The sequence below is a fragment of the Rhinatrema bivittatum genome, unplaced genomic scaffold (assembly GCF_901001135.1).
Source record: "Rhinatrema bivittatum unplaced genomic scaffold, aRhiBiv1.1, whole genome shotgun sequence".
Lineage (NCBI taxonomy): Eukaryota > Metazoa > Chordata > Amphibia > Gymnophiona > Rhinatrematidae > Rhinatrema > Rhinatrema bivittatum.
Genome location: NW_021820858.1, coordinates 55,639 through 73,089, shown reverse-complemented (window position 1 = coordinate 73,089; position 17,451 = coordinate 55,639). Strand labels below are relative to the sequence as shown.

The 17,451-nt window shown below is 47.0% G+C and overlaps 1 protein-coding gene across 1 annotated transcript in view; it reads left to right on the top strand.

Moving 5' to 3' along the window:
- Positions 1–17,451, top strand: part of LOC115082229 (integumentary mucin B.1-like) — a gene marked incomplete at its 3' end in the record, with an annotated part of 116,868 nt that overhangs the window by 79,805 nt on the left and 19,612 nt on the right. The window contains 1 exon segment of the mRNA XM_029586485.1: positions 1,697–1,720.

Sequence of the window (17,451 nt, the reverse complement as noted above, 5' to 3'; positions counted from 1 at the left end):
TCCTGGGGCTTTCCTGGGGGGGCATTCCGGGCGGCATGTCTCGGCCGGTGCATCATCGGCATGGCTGGTCCAATGCTCACAAGTTACACCTGCTTCAAGCAGGTGTAACTTGTACAACAATGGTAGGGGGTTTTAGGTAGGGCCGTGGGGGGGGTTAGGTAGGGGAAGGGAGGGGAAGGTGGGGGAGGCCGAAGGAAAGCTCCCTCCGAGGCCGCTCCAATTTCGGAGAGGCCTTGGAGGGAACGGAGGCAGGCTGCGCGGGTCGGTGCGTGCAGGCTGCCGATTTTGGTCAGCCTTGCACGCGCCGACACCAGATTTTAATGGATATGCGCGGCTACGCGTGTGACCAAATTTATAAAATCTACCCCTAGGGATGTGCATTCGTTTTTGACTTATTGGCAATCCGCAACATGTATGTCCCTATTTGTTGTATTCGTGGTGTCACAAAACTTATGGCAAACCCCCACGAATACAATGTATCTAACAAATAAACCCCCCCACACTCCTGACCCCCCTAAGACTTACCAAAAGTCCCTGGTGGTCCAGCAGGGGTCTTAGAGTGATCTCCTGCCCACAGGCTGTCAGCTGCCGGTATTCAAAATGGCGCCAATAGGTTTTGCCCTCACTATGTTACAGGGGCTACCGGTGCCATTGGTCGGCCTCTATCACATGGTAGGAGCACAAGATGGTGCCGGCCGTCCATTGCTCCTACCAAGTGACAGGGGTCGACCAATGGCACCAGTAGCCCCTGTGACATAGTGAGGGCAAAGGCTATCGATGCCATTTTGAATACCGGCAGCCAACAGCCCGAGTGCAGGAGATCACGCCAGGACCCCCGATGGACCACCAGGGACTTTTGGTAAGCCTTGGGAGTGGAGGGGAGGGGGGTCAGGAGGGTGGGAGGTTGTAGTTAGTTAAATGTAAAGGGTTGGGATGGGGGGTTTTTTGGGAATCAAATACATACGTAACTAATGAATGGATCGGGGTCCCCCGAGAATGGATGCAATGGATTTGGCTCCCCACGAATATGAATTCTGAATGGGATGAATCCGTCCCTGCTGCACATCCCTAATAGGCACATATGTTTGTATGCACTTGGGCAAGCATCCAGGTTCATTTCAGCGCAACTTTACTTATGTTATAGCTGAGATGTAATTCAGTATAAAAAGATTTCTAGGCACAACATATAAACTGATTGAGAGGGCTGGGTTAACTGGGGAGGGGTTGTAGGCTAAAGAACCAGCTATAGACCAGGCAAACTGGTGGATAAACTGGTAAAACTGGTCATGTCCTGGACCCGCACATGTTATAAAATTCTATTACTTGAACATCTCAAATCAGACATTTTCCTGCTCTTCATGTACATGCTTAAAATTAGGAGCACACTTACATGCGCCTGGCCTATTTCACAACCTGCATGTACCTGCAGCGCATCCAGTTGCGAGCACATATGGAAGTCTGTGCGACCATTTTAATTTTTATCTTCCCTGTGACTTCTCTGAACAGAATATTAGAATATATTGTTCTTTTAATTTGTGTGCTATGTTTAAAACATTGGAATACCACAAGTATAAGTTTATCTTATTCAGAAACTAGGGTTGTAATACTTATAACAGCATCCCAAGCTGAATGCAATATGCATGAGACACTTGGAACAGAAATGTAAAGATAATTTGTTTCTCTTTCTTTATATTAGCCCAAAGCAATTTTACTACAACCGGTAAGAAAATGTTTTGCTTTATGCATTCAGATATGGAAAGTCTTTGATTTTTACTATTGTACACACTTGCTAAATTCTGCACATATTTTCATCTGTGTAGTGCATCAGAGATGTTTTTACTTAAAAATCAGTTTTACTACATTGGAACAATTGCTATCGCAACATAAGTTCAAACAAGATTGCAGATCTTATTCTGCAAAATGTTATCTTACGTACAAGATGAAACTGGACATGTTTGATTATCTGGAAGGTTAAACTTTTGGAGGTCCCTGAAGCATATGACTTAGATAATACAAGCTTTTCTCACTGCAGAGATGTTCCTTGGGTCTCCAAAACCCAGGGCCAAAACTTATATTTGTGCATCCACCCCACCACAACCCTTCTCCTCCCCGCCCATCTCCTACTCATATAAACATATCACACAACAGAGAGATCACATCATCAAATACTCATCTCCTACTCATAGCCATCATCAAATCATCATCTCCTACTCATAGCCATGCTTAAAGTTCAAAATCACACTAATACAGTGGCTAGAGAAAGCTGAACTGACAGACTTCTGTGAAACACCTTTCCGCAGAACACAGAAGATGGCTTATAGCCTTTTCAGAATTCAGAAACTTTTCCTGCTACAAAAAACTTAAGTATCTATTGGGCCAATGCTATGACTGCCATCAAGACATTTTTTATTTTTTTTCGAGTTCCTGCTTTCTGAGATTCCTGTGGCTTAATACTGCCACGATATTAAGTTGGAAGAACCATAGAAAAGTAGTATTTTCTGCTTTTTTGTTCAACTTTTGGGGTTCCTCAGAACTTAACACCGGCTCCAGGGCAAGTGTTAATTTTTGATGGTTAAATCGTGCATGTCAGGCACCCTTTTTTTTTTACATCAGGGTACAATCTAATAGCCTCATCAATATTTCATTTACATATACTGAGTGCTATGAGCTTTGCGGGCGGGGTGGGGGGGGGGGGGTTGGATGAGTGTTTTGGACTTGCTAATCCCCTTATTGCATAAGGGGCTGTGGATGCACGTCCAAAACACCCGTCCAACCACAGGTTTACCAGTGCGCTCTGCTGAGAGCACTACATTGCATCATCTTGTATGCGACTATCCTTATCCCTCCCTTGCTCCCTTCCCGCCCCTGTGCCCTGCTCTCTCTCTTTATTGTTCCCTGCCCCCATTCACTTTCTCTCACTCCCTGCCCCCTTCCCCCTTTCCTATTTCTCTTCATGGACAGGGACATTTGAGATTTTTGACCAGTTTTCTAAGGTAGCGATTCTCAACCTTTTTTCTGTCGGGACACTGCTGACAGATGGTTCTCACATGCATGAAACACTGAACACATGATCATCTCGGGGCTAAATGTAAACATATACTCTGTATCTACAGGAACTGCTCTGACTCCCAGCAATGGGTGCAGAACCAAACTAGGACATTCCCCGTTCAATTTACCATACATCTCAGTAACAGCAACCTAAACACTTTCTTCTACCAGGCACAATAACCCTCCTTATGAAAAAAAAACAGTAACTTACCATTAATACATGTCCTATTGATAAAACACAACAAATAATATGATAAAATGCCCACATGCTAGTAAAATAACTCACCTCGGTCACACACATAGAATCGACCTTCACCAAGTACAGAAACACCACAAATTACAAATATGGAGACAGAGACTGGAATGAAAACCCAAAAAGGCCACTCTGCATTCAGTGCAAAACTGGAGAAATGGAAACAGAAATATAGCACCCAACATAGTCCCAGGATCAGCAATAATGCTCACAAACTAATCTGCACAAAGTTACACCTGCATTATGGATCTCATTCAAACAGTACAAACCCTACCTATGAAAAGGCTACTCTACAAATATTTAACCAGGCCCTAAACACCAATGCATCTCCCACTAGCCAAACTGCTATAAATCCCTACACAGAACTACAAGCTTGCAGAATACTCACACACACAGAAAATAGACAGACACTCACCAAATACAGAATAAAGTGACCATCAGGTTAATATTTTTGTTTTTCCATTGTTGCACTGCATCCACTCAGTCTGGCTTCTTGCTGTTTCCAGTTCAGTTTTTGTCTACACATTTCTATTTAAACATTTCTCAAATAATAAAATAATAATTTTAAAACAAGAATAATAAATATAATGTTTGAAAACAACTGATAAACAGAATAATATCCAATCATTAAAAACTTACAAAATTATTAAAAATTTTCTAAACACTAATAATGTATTTCAAACAACAGACACATCACATAATGCCCAATAATTAAAATGAAAGTCAATCAAGTATGATAAACTTAAACAGCCACTTTTATTTTCTCTCTTCAGCAGCTCTCCTACTGCTTTCCCTTGTAGGTCAATAGCACACACCAAAGCAGCAATAGCTGCTGAAGCTCTGACTTCATGCCCATGACTTTTTTAGGGCCCATGACTAGTCTGCCTCATGCACACACACACACACTTTCTGTCTCTAACACACCAGTCATCTTTCTCTCACACACACACCAGTCACCTCCTTGACCTACCTCTCTTTCTCTCACTCACAAGTACCAGTCACCTCCTTGACTAATCTCTCTTTCTCTCACACACACACATCAGTTACCTCCCACCCAGTCTCTCTTTCTCTCACACACACACTTGTCACCTCCCCAACCAATCTCTCATTTTTTTTCTCTCTCTCTCTCTCACACACACACACACCCATCAGTCACCTCCCTGACCAGTCTCTTTCTCTCACACCTCCCTGACCAGTCTCTTTCTCTCACACACGTTTTCTCTCTCTTACATGCACAGTCTCAATCAAACACATTTTCTCCCACACTTACATAAATGCTGACTCACTCTCTCTATCTCACTCACCCCCAGCCCCAGCACGCATGCCATCCACAGCACAAGTTAGCCGGTTTGCTGCTATTAAAGCAGAATTGTGACAGCTGGGAACTGAACTGGAGTGACTCTCCCTGGCCCAGAAGAGGGCCAGGGAGAGTCACTCCAGCACTCAGCTGTTTGCCTGTGTCACAATCATTGTGGCTCAGAGCAGTCAGCTGAGAATGTGGCTGTGGGGTTTTCCTGCCACGCTGCTTTTTGGGAAATCCATCGATTAGTTGCTCCAGGATGCGGCATTGGGAAGGCTCCAACTGGGGGTATCAGTGCTGAAACAGCAGGGGGAGAGCACTGAGGATGAGAATTGAGATTCGCTGAAGATCCTTTGTGGAGGGAAGGAGTTTGCTCAGCTCCCAATCATACTGGGGTCACAGCTCCTTGTGCTTTTCTGTAACCAGCCTGTAATACTACTCCCTTTCCATGCTTAACATCCCTCTTCTCAAATATCCAGGTCTACTTAGAAATTTGTACTTTCACTAAGTTGACAGTTATAGGTTGATAATTAGTAAAGCAATGGTCTGCCCAATGACTCACTACATCCAGCCTAGGAAGAGCATCCATAATTGAAATAACCAGTGACAATGATTAGATCACTGAAATGTGGGAAGTGCCTTTAATGTCCACTTTCCATGCAATCAGTAGGAGCCAAGCACTGATCTTATCTGGGAGATGCTTTGCCACTTCATTCATCAGCAACCCGGGGCAGCTAATCGATGGATTTTCCAAACAACAGTGTGGCAGGAAATCCCTGCGGCCACATTCTCAGCTCAGTGCTCTGTGCTGCAATGATCACAGCACAGGCAAACAGCTAAATGCTGCCTTCTTACCACTGCGGGGGGAGCCTTGGGACATGATTTTGGCAGTGGCCACCACAACAGCAGCATGCATGGCACTTTTTTCTTCCTGCATGCCCAGTAAACATCACTTCCTCTTCTGGGCCGCAGGGGCAGGAAGAAGAGAAGGCCATGTTATTGTTTCCGGCTTCCACAAACACTGCTGCCATTCCGCTCAGGGCTGGAATGTGCTGACAGAACAGGCAGCAGTGTTTGTTGAAGAATTCTGTGCGACTCGCTAGGGTGGGGAGAGAGAGGAAAGAGCAATGGGAGATGAGGAAGTGCACTACATACTAGAGATGTGCATTCGTTTTTTACGAATTGGAAAATTGCAACGAAATTGTCCAATTCGGCATGTTTCCGGGAGCCCGAAAAAAATCAGGATTTTCCCGTTTTTTCGCAAAAATTCGTTTTTCCGATTAGTGCGCACTAACGGGAGTCAGTGCGCGCTAACTCCCCGTTAGTGCACGCTAACTCCCGTTAGCGCGCACAAACAAAAACTAACAAAAACTAACAAAATCTAACGGTTTTTGTTAGTGCGCGCTAACAGGAGTTAGCGCGCACTAATGGGGAGTTAGCGTGCACTAACTAAAAATCGATTTTTCGCGAAAAAAAAGACCCGAACCAAAAAAAACCGACAATTTCCATGGCAGCCGAAAAACAAAGAACGACACGAACACAAAAAACGATGCACATCTCTACTACATACCTGCCAGTGCTTGGCGATACACTGATGTGTCACGACACACCGGATGAGAACCACTGTTCTAAGGAACGCACAATGGGCCTCATTTTCTAAAGTATCGCAGGCCTGCGATACTTTAGGAAATGAGGGGCGGGGGGCCGATTTGGGGGGGCGGGCCTGCGCTAGCTGGCAGCGATCGCACTGTCGCGGTGCGATCGCTGCCGGTTTCGCACCCAATAGCGCCACCATAGGAGGTGTAGCTATTGGGAGCAAAAGTGGACGCGAAAAGGGCCTTTCCTTTTTGCTGTCTGTGGTGTCGGCGCAGAGTCGGCCCCGGTGAAGCCCCGACTCCTCCTCTTCCAGGGCCGACTCCACCCCCATCCTGGTATCGCATGCGATAAGGGACTTTTCGTGTGCGAAAGGTCCCTTATCGCGTGAGAGCGGCTTGGAAAATGAGGCCCAATGAGACTTACAGCATTTTTAGAATTCAGGTGCACTAAATCTATGGCCCAAAAACTTACTGTCTACCTGTGTATTCTGCCCATCAGCAGTTCTCCTTATTCCTGAACCCTTCTCTCTCCTCACCAACATCAATTCCCCATCCCCAAACTCCTTTTCTCCACTTCCCAGCACCATATCCTTCTGCTCTAAGCCTCTCTTTCCTCCTCACATAGCACCAGTTCTCCCTACTCCTATACCCACCTCTCTCTCTTCCTCCTGCCCAGCATCAGGGGGAAGAGATCCAAAACCCATTTCATCTCCCTCCCCATCATGGACCTGTTTCCCCACCACCAAACAATGATCATCATCAGCAGCAGCAGATCCCACTGCCCTCCCCCTTCCTGGCTTTCACCCGGCCCCAATACAGGATCCATTTCAAGGTTTGAGGAGGTGTGGGAGGGGTGTTAAGGAATGGTTGCCTACACCCTATTTTTTCTGGCTTCTGGGGGGGGGAAGGCAGTGGGTATGGACAGGTGGGACTGGAACAGGATTGTTGTCACTTGGAGGGATGAGGGGTGGGAAAGGTGTAACCAGGTCAGGATCATTGTCACTTGGGGGGGGGGGGGAGTGAGGGGTAGACAGTTGGGACTAGAACAGGATCAATGTCACTTTTGGAGGGTGGGACTGGGATAGGATCTTTGTCACTTGGGGAGTGGGGATGGGCCAGAACCATAACCAATTTTTTACATGGATGGGGGGTGCTCGAAATATTTCTTGCATTTTTTTCTATTTTAAAAAGTTTTGGAAGTGTTGGGGACACCAGGCAAGGTGGCCCTGGAATGTAATGAGGGTCAGCACCGAACCCCACTCAACCTCCCTGTTTGGCAGCGAGTTTTTTGTTTTCTGCCACTTTAAATGTGTGGCAGGAGCCTCAGGACCCATACTGGGGTCCCGAGACTCCAGTTGCACATATAATGCATTTCAAAATGGTCTTGCTATTTTATCATGACTGACCACCTTCTTGATCGGCCGTGATAAAATTGTTAAATCAAATTGACTATGCATGACCTTCTTTACATGCATTCGCATTATTCATCCATAAAAATCACATGCAAAGAAGGTCAATTTAATAGGGGAGGAACCCTGGGCAGGGAGTTGCAAAATATCAAGCGATATACAAGATATACCGCGAGTTAGAGCACTAATGTGCCTTGATGCATCACCCAGTTTGATGGAAGCCTTCTGGGGATAGAGAAATGCCTACAATACCTGAATGTAATCTGCTTTGAAGTTCCAAAAGCAGAATATAAATAGAGTATTTAGTCCTTGGATTTCTGCAGCCCAAATGCATGTCTTGCTTTCTTTTTAATTGGAAAGATACATGCTAAAACTGAAAACATTCTCCAAAATGTTTAATCGTATTTTATTATGTATTTAATAGCTAATATCAAAATAGTATGTACTTTATTTTAGGAATCTTGCAAATTAGAAGAAAATCTAACATCCATTTATTTATTTTCAAGATTTAAATTCTGCATATTTCATGGTTCAAAGCGGATTACATAGAAACATTCAAAGTAAATAAAACCTTAAAACAGACAATTAAAAATAACCAATAAAAACATAAAACAGTGTTGACAAAGAAAAATATATCTCTTATTCAATAAAATACATATTATTGTAGTCAAGCATTAAAGTCAAAGGAATCCCACAAAATAAAATAAGCAAACAATAAGGTTGCAAACATAGGTCCACAATGTTAATCTGTTTAAAGACAGAGAAAAATAAAGGTCAGCAAACAAGTTGCTGATGACCTCTATTTTATTGACCACTCTAATTGAGATCAAACAAAATGTTGTGCCTTGCTGTGCAAATTCATGAGTTGCTGCAAAATTGCTGCAGTTTTAAAGGGTCAACCTTGTATTCTGTTTTTCTTACTTTTAGAAAACATCAATGCCCAATGGATGTATTTCGATAAGTGTGCCATACTTTTCCCAATCCATGGGATTGCCTCCAAAACTCACCCTTTCTCATGTGATTGGGATTGGCTTTGCACACTTATTTTTGCTTGCTTCAATTTGGAAACTTTTGGCACATAGCAAAATCTCTCTGGTAATGGTAGCAATAGATGTGTGACCCAGTCAACTGCACAAGATATTCTTTTGAATATTGGGCTATTAAAATAATCTGAGAGAAATCATATTACATATTACATAGTCTAAGATATCTGGCATTTTTAATCCTGGATATAGGACCAATATGGTTTAAAACTTGAAGTTACTTATCTGCTGCTATATAAAATAATATCTAAATTCAAGAACCTTACTTGAAATAAGTAATATCACTTTAAGATTGCTTGTATTTTAAAATTCTTAACCTTGAAAGTAGTATCAATTGAGTCCCAGACCCTTTAGGCCCATTTATTCGTTGGATAAAAATCTTAAAATACTAGAAGATGCGCTTCAAATAAATTGCATTGCCTTTGCAAAATAATTTAGGATAATTTCAAAACTTTCTTATTTTAAAAAATCCATATTTTAGAAATAAAAGTTATCTTTTTTTAAGATCTTTTAGGGAAATATTTGATTAAATTAAAATTACAAATATCATTTAGACAGAGCTTGTGCAAGAGTATTTAGCACCCTAGGTGAACCTTTGGCAAAGCACCCTCTCCCCTAACATACCTCCAGTAAAGCACTCCCTTTTACCAGTGATAATGGCTCCAGCACTAGGGATGTGCAGAGCAAAATTTTATGTTCATATTTTTTATGTCCGAAAGGGGGTCCCACTTGCGGCCAATATGGACATAAAAAAAATCCAATGAGTTGGGTATATGTACATATGTGCAAAAAAAAATTTAAACCCCCTCACCCTCCTTAATCCCCCCCCCAGACTTACCACAACTCCCTGGTGATCGAGCGAGGAGTGAGGACGTCATTTCTGCAATCCTTGGCGAGAAGCATGTGACGTCGGTGGCACGTCGAGTGACGCGGCGTCACGTGATTCCCGGCGAGTTTGCGCCGGACGGCTCGTTCGGCCCAAAAAGAACTTTTGGCCAGCTTGGGGGGGCCTCCTGACCCCCTCAAGCTGGCCAAAAGTTCTTTTTGGGCCGAACGAGCCGTCCGGCGCGAACTTGCCGGGAATCACGTGGCGCCGCGTCACTCAGACGCGGCGTCACGTGATTCCCGGCAAGTGGGGGGGGGCCTCCTGACCCCCCCAAGCTGGCCAAAAGTTCTTTTTGGGCCGAACGAGCCGTCCGGCGCGAACGAGCTGGGAATCACGTGACGCCGGCGTCACTCGACGTGCCGCCGACGTCACATGCTTCTCGCCAAGGATTGCAGAAATGGCGTCCTCACTCCTCGCTCCATCACCAGGGAGTTGTGGTAAGTCGGGGGGGGGGGGGGATTAAGGAGGGTGAGGGGGTTTATATTTTTATTTTGGCTCAACAATCGCGATTTCCCACATATCGAACATAGATATGTTCGATATGTGGGAAATCCGATCGTTTATGTCGAATCAATTTTTTAAGTAAAAAAAAAATATGAGTTGCGTTTTACTAATGCGGTCAATCCGAATGCACACCCCTATCCAGCACATCACTCCCTTCTCTAATGGTATTGGCTGTGGCACAGCATCCCTTTTGGCCTCATGCTGTTGGGATTTTGCCACCACCAAAGTCTGGTGCTCTAGGCGACCACCTAGTTTGCCTAATGAAAGCATGGCCCTGCACTTAGATATTTTATAATGCAAAAGAAAACTTTGAACTACAGGAATCTACTAACTTAGGTAGTTATTTACTAAAAGCTTTTCCCATCTACAGACCGATGCATTATCATGCATGTAAAAGCATGCATCCAAACTGGGCACCCGTTTTTTCAATGCGTGCACGTCCACCTCTCCTGGGCATCTGATGCTTTATTTTAATGAGCTGCCATGTTAATAAGGAGTCACTCGGCTAGAATTGTATGTCCCTAGCGCTGAAAAGCATTGGGCGCCTGGGAGATGTGGCTTTGTGCAGGCCAGGAAAACAGGTACACACTGTGAACATCCATGTTCTCCCAGGACAAGCAGGATGATAGTCCTCACATGTGGGTGACATCATCAGATGGAGCCCTGTCACGGAATACTTTTGTAAAAGTTTCTAGAACTTTGACTGGCACATTGAGCATGCCCAGCATGCCACTAACCCTGTGGCCACATGGGGTCCCCTTAAGTCTCTTTTTTTTATGTGCAGCAAGTTGCCTCGTGGTTAGGAGCTCTGTAATAAATATCCTCACACCTTTCCTCATGGAAATATTTGAAGTTTAGCTTCTTAAAATCTCCCTCACCTGGGTCCCCCATTGCGCTCCGTTCCCTCTGACGCTCAGCGGAGTAGATTTTATAAAATTACGCATGCGCGAACAAAAGTACGCTGGATTTTATAAGATACGCGCGTAGCCGCGCGTATCTTATAAAATTTAGGGTTGGCGCGCGCAAGGGGGTGCACATTTTGCAACCTGCGCGCGCCGAGCCCGGCACGTCTGCCTGTTCCCTCCGAGGCCGCTCCGAAATTGGAGCGGCCTCGGAGGGAACTTTCCTTCTGCCTCCCCTCCCCTTCCCCTCCCTTCCCCTACCTAACCCCCCCCCCCCCCGGCCCTATCTAAACCCCCCCCTACTTTTGTTGGCAGATTTACGCCTGCCAGAAGCAGGCGTAAATCTGCGCGCGCCAGTGGGCTGCTGGAGTGCCATAACCCGACCTGGGGGCTGGTCCAGAGGCCTCAGCCATGCCCCCAGGCCAGCGCCACGCCCCGGACCCGCACCGAACTGCCCCATGACCCTGGGCATGCCCTCGAACACGCCCCCTCCCCGCCCCTTTTACGAAGCCCCGGGACTTATGCGCGTCCCGGGGCTGTGAGCGCGCCAGCAGCCTATGCAAAATAGGTGCGCCGGCGCTCGAGTGCCCTGCGCGTGTAAATCCAGCTAGATTTACGCGCGCAGGGCTTTTAAAATCTGGCCCAGCAAGTTTTTACGTGATTTGCTGTTGGTTCCCTGTGGCATACCTCTCAGTGCCTGACAGTCACCGACCACGCACCCACTCTTTTTTTCAGCATGGCCGGGTTTAGAAAATGCCCTGAGTGTCCGAGGACCATGTCCATCATGGACTCGCATAGTGTTTGTGTTTTGTGCTTAGTTCCCTCACACGACGTCTGTTGATGCCCAGTTGCACACAAATGACCCCCAAAAGCCATCGCGCTTGACTGGACAAGATGGAGCATTTGTTTGCGTCGAAACATTCTGCTCCATCGATTCCAGTTCAAGCAGCATTGACCGGAGAGGGTCCATCGACCTCGGAGACACTCCACCAGGAACATCGTGGAGCGGGTGACAATCCGTCACCGACACCCTCAAAGACATCGGCATCATTGTCCTCAGTGCCAGGGAAGGACCAGACTGAGCACCGGCACCAATACTGCAGCAGCATCGACTACCATCGAGCTGCCTGTGAAGAGGGCCCAGGAAGAGGAGCCCCCATCCTCCTCTGGACCCGGGACCCCAAGGCATTCCCCACCAACATCGGTGCAGGGTACTGAGCCTCCACAGATCCCTGTGGAGCCTCCAGTAACGCCTAGCCTGCCTCCTACCCCAGGCGCAATGTTCTCTATACCAGCCTTTAGGGAAGAGTTGGACAGACTAGTCCAACAGGCAGTGCTGAATGCCCTCCAGGGCTTCCAGTCGCCACTGGTGCCGGTCTCCATACTGGCACCAAAATCAGTACCTCGATGTTTGCACCGCTCCTCGAGCACCTGGACACCGTCATCAGTTCCGTACCGACTCAGCCCGTGCCATCAGACATGCTGGTACTGAGTCAACCATCGAGGCCTCCGCAGGTCCCGATTCCCATACCAGGTTCCGCAGAGGAAGAAGAGGGGACTTCCAGCCCGATCCCAGCTTGGGATCCACCGATGCCGGAGCTCATTCAGGGGCCATCAGGACTATCGGTGCCTAAGCACACCTCATCTGTCTCGGTGCCTTCGATGCCGACACCGCCTCCTTTGATATCCATGCCACATCCATCGATGCCACCTCGATATCCATCGATGCCTTCTCATCCTCTAGGATCTGGCATCCTTCCTCCCTCAGGAATACTGGCAGGAGAGGAAGAAACTCCCCATGATCCATGGGAGGAGGCATCCTCAGACCACTCCTCACAAGCTTCCGATGAATTGCTCTCAGAGCCTTCACCCCCAGAAGAAAGGCATTGTTCTCCCCAGAGGACCTCTCTTTTGCCAGTTTTGTCAAGGAGATGTCTGAGACCATACCATTTCCATTGATAATGGAAGAGGACGCTCGCCACAAAATGTTGGAGGTCTTACAATTTGTAGATGCTCCAAAAGAGGTAATGGCAATACCAGTGCACAAAGTTCTACTTGACCTCTTGCACCTCCTGTGGGACCATCCAGACAGATGCTACTTACCTGGTCCAACAAGCCCTAGGATTTCAGAAGAGCCAATTGCCCCACCATTCTGTGGTTGTAGAATCAGCCCAAAGGAAGGCTAAAAGATCCCATCCACACTTCTCTGCCCCTCCTGGAAAGGAACAGAAGGCATTAGATGCATTGGGATGTAGAGTTTTTCAAGAGTCCATGTTGATAGCATGAATAGCAGCATATCAATTATACATGACCCAATATAACAGAAATCTCTGGAAATAAGTCCAGGAATTTGCAGAGACCTTACCACAGCAACAACAAGAGACCTTGTCCTCCATCCTGCAAAAAGGATTGAAAGCAGGTAAATACGAGGTCAGAGCTGCTTACAACTCTTTTGAAATAGCATCCAGAGTCTCCGCAGCGGGACAAGATCCAAGACACAGTGGCCCAGTTAAAGAACCATCATGAGACCCTCATCACCTTTCAACTGTCACCTCAGATGCACCCTCCGTAGCCCGCAGGGACACACGCAGGGACAACAGGAAGCAATTCTACAAACCACGTAGATATTATCCTCCCACGTCCTGTGCCCAACCAGCTCAGGCCCCTCAGAAAGGACATGCACGACACGTCAAGCAAGGACACTTAGAGTGCAGCCAGCTCCACAAGCTGGTCCTGTGACTGGATTTTGACTCTTTCCAAAGAGCATCAGCCACCCCACTTGATCCCACAACCCAGTTCACCAGTGGAAGGCCGCCTTTGCCATTTTGCAACCAATTGGCACACAATTACCACGGACCAGTGTGTATTGTCCATCATAACCCATTTTTCAACTTCATCCACGGACTTCCCGCCCATTCCATACTGGAGCTGGGATGATCACACAGGACTTCTCGAGTCAGAGCTCTCGACCCTTCTGTTGGCCACAGCTGCAGAACCAGTTCCATCGAATCAGCAGGGGAGGGGGTTCTATTCCAGGTATTTCCTAATTCCATAAAAGACCGGTGGCCTCCGGCCTATTCTGGATCTCCATGCCTTAAACACATTTCTTCACAAGTAATGGTTCAGAATGGTGTCCCTGGGCACCATGCTCCCTCTGCTACAACAAGGGGATTGGCTTTGCTTTCTGGACCTTCAGGACGCATACGCCCATATTGCAATCTTCCCTCCTCATCACAAATACCTGTGATTTTTAGTAGGTCATGGGCACTCTCAATACAAAGGAATGCCATTCAGGCTTACCTCAGCGCCCCGAGTGTTCACAAAATGCCTGGCAGTCGTGGCAGCACAGTTACGCTGCAAGGGCATCCATGTCTTCCCTTATCTGGACGATTGGCTCATAAAAAGCCAGTCCAGGCAAGGAGCCCTCGACTCTCTCGGGCTCACCATATGTCTGCTGCACTCATTGGGGTTTCTGATCAACCACCTGAAATCCCACTTGACACTGTCTCACCATCTTTCCTTTATAGGAGCAGATCTAGACACCAAATTGGCCAAAAGGTTCTTACTCAATGACCGTGCAACCATGCTATCCAACCTTGCCAGCTTTATCCGCAGTCAATGAATAGCCTTGGCTCACCAATTGCTCACATTACTCGGCCACATGGCGTCAACAGTCCATGCCACCCCAATGGCATGCCTAGCCATGAGAGTTACAGAATGGACTCTAAAATCTCAGTGGCACCAAGCTACTCAGCCACTTTTGTCCCTGGTCCACATAATGACCCAGCTTCATCTGTCTCTCACCTGGTAGACTCACAAGGTCAACTTACAAACAGGTCTTCCCTTCCAGCAACCAGCTCCTCAAGTGACCTTAACCACAGGTGCCTCCAACCTAAGTTGGGGAGCACATGTCGAAGGCCTTCAAACTCAAGGCATTTGGACAAAAGCCAAAGCAACTTATCAGATCGACTTCCTAGAGCTTCGAACGATGCGGGACACCCTTTATGCATTCATGGACTGCCTCTCGAACAAGGTAGTCTTGATTCAAACAGACAACCAAGTTGCAATGTGGTACCTGAACAAAAAGGGGGGCATGGTCTCTTACCTGCTCTGCCAGGAGGCGGCGCAGATTTGGGACTGGGCCCTTTTGCACTCAATACTACTGCGAGCCACTTAACTGGCAGGCACACAGATGCAGTAGCGGAGCGCCTCAGCTGAAGTTTCCAGCCCCACGAGTGGACTCTGGATCCCTCTATTCTGAGCAGAATCACCCACCGGTGGGACCTCTTTGCGTCCAAACCGGTCCGACCTCTTTGCGTCCAAACAGAACCTAAAAGTGGAATGCTTCTGTTCCTACAGAGGAACTGAATAGCTCCAGCCATGGATGCCTTCGCCTGCCCCTGGAACGCAGGCCTGCAAAATGAGTACTCTCTGATTCCGCTAATCAGCAAGACTCTCGTGAAGCTACAACAGGACCGAGGATCAATGATACTCATAGCCCCGTGTTGGCCATGCCAAGTCTGGTTTCCCATACTGGTCGACCTATCTGTCCAGGATCCCATTCGTCTGGGAATGGCGCACAACCTCATAACACAGAATCACGGCAAGTTACGTCACCCGAACCCCCAGACCCTGTCTCTGATGGCCTGGATGCGGAAGTCTTACCACTCTAAGTGGAAGAGGTTTACCTTGTGGTGCACACAGAAAGGCTTAGATCCCTTTTCTTGTCCCACACCAAACCTCTTAGACTATCTCTGGCACCTCACAGAATCTGGTCTCCATATATCCTCCATAAGGGTACACCTCAGTGCCATCTCTGCATACCATCAAGGAATAGGAGATGCCCCAATAATGGCTCAACCCCTTGTGGGTCGCTTCACGAGAGGCTTGTTACAGCTTAAGCCCCTCTACGACCACCAGTTGTGGCATGGGACCTCAATGTAGTTCTTGCACTGCTCATGTGCCCTCCTTTTGAACCTCTACATGCCTGCAAACTCAGATACCTTACATGGAAAGTAATTTTCCTGGTAGCCATATCATCTGCTCGCAGGGTAAGTGAGTTACAGGGCCTTGTGACCTACTCACCCTACACGAGGTTCCTCCATGACCAGGTGGTTCTCCGCACTCACCCTAAATTCCTTCCTAAGGTGGTAACAGATTTCCACTTAAACCAGCCTATTGTCTTGCCCACGTTCTTTCCAAGGCCTCACACTCAACTGGGTGAGCGAGCTCTGCACACCTTGGACTGTAAGCATGCGCTTGCTTTTTACTTAGACCGCACTGCAGTCCACAGGAATTACACCCAACTGTTTCTTTTGACAAATACAAGCTTGGAGATGCGGTGGGCAAGTAGACTTTCTCCAACTGGTTAGCAGACTGCATTGCATTCTGTTACCAGCAAACAGGCCTTCCACTTCAGGGACGAGTGAAGACACAATTAGTCAGGGCCATGGCAACGTCAGTAGCACACTATCGTTCAGAACCGATTGCCAACATCTGCAGGGCTGCGATGTGGAGTTCACTCCACACCTTTGCAGCCCACTACTTTGTTGACAAGGCTGGAAAACAAAACTCCGTCTTTGGTCAGTCTGTCCTACAGAACTTATTCCCAGTGTAAAAACACAATTCGTCCTACCTCGACCCTCTGTGAATTTCAGGCTGCCTCATTATTGCCAACAGCACCCCAGTTGTTGTGCCTGTTGCACATGTTGGGTGCTGCTTGGCCTGTAGCTCACTATTCACCCACATATGAGGACTACCATTTTGCTTGTCCTGGGAGAAAGCAGAGTTGAATACCTGTAACAGGTGTTCTCCCAGGACAGCAGGATGTTAGTCCTCACGAAACCTGCCCATCACCCTGCGGAGTTGGGTTCGATAACATTTTCTTATTTTATGTTTTGCTCGTACTTTTTGCTACAAACGAGACTGAAGGGGGACCACATGTGGCCACAGGGTTAGTGGCATGCTGGGCATGCTCAGTGTGGCAGTCAAAGTTCTAGAAACTTTGAAAAAGTATTCCGTGACAGGGCTCCATCTGATGATGTCACCCACATGTGAGGACTAACATCCTGCTGTCCTGGGAGAACACCTGCTACAGGGAAACAACTCTGCTTTATCCCACCACAGATAACTCAATGTAATTGATTCCTTACATTTTTCCCCTAATTTTAAATACTGCAAGCAATAGAATGTAGTATTGCAATGATACTAAGTCATAGGAACCACAGAGACCAGTATTTTTTGTTTTTTTTCATGTGCTCTTGACTCGTGGTATGAATTAACATCAGTTCTGGGGCTGGTGTTAAATTTGCCATGTTAAAAATGGTGCAATGGTCATCCGGTGATTTTTTGCATGGGGGGGTAATAGCTAATAGCCTCATCTACATGTGATGAGCGCTATTAGCTACTTGTTTGTTTGGACGCACATTTTTGGGAGCCCTGATCCCTTATTGCATCAGGGGTTATGGATGTGCATCCAACCGCAGGTTAACCTGTACGCTAGACTAAGTGC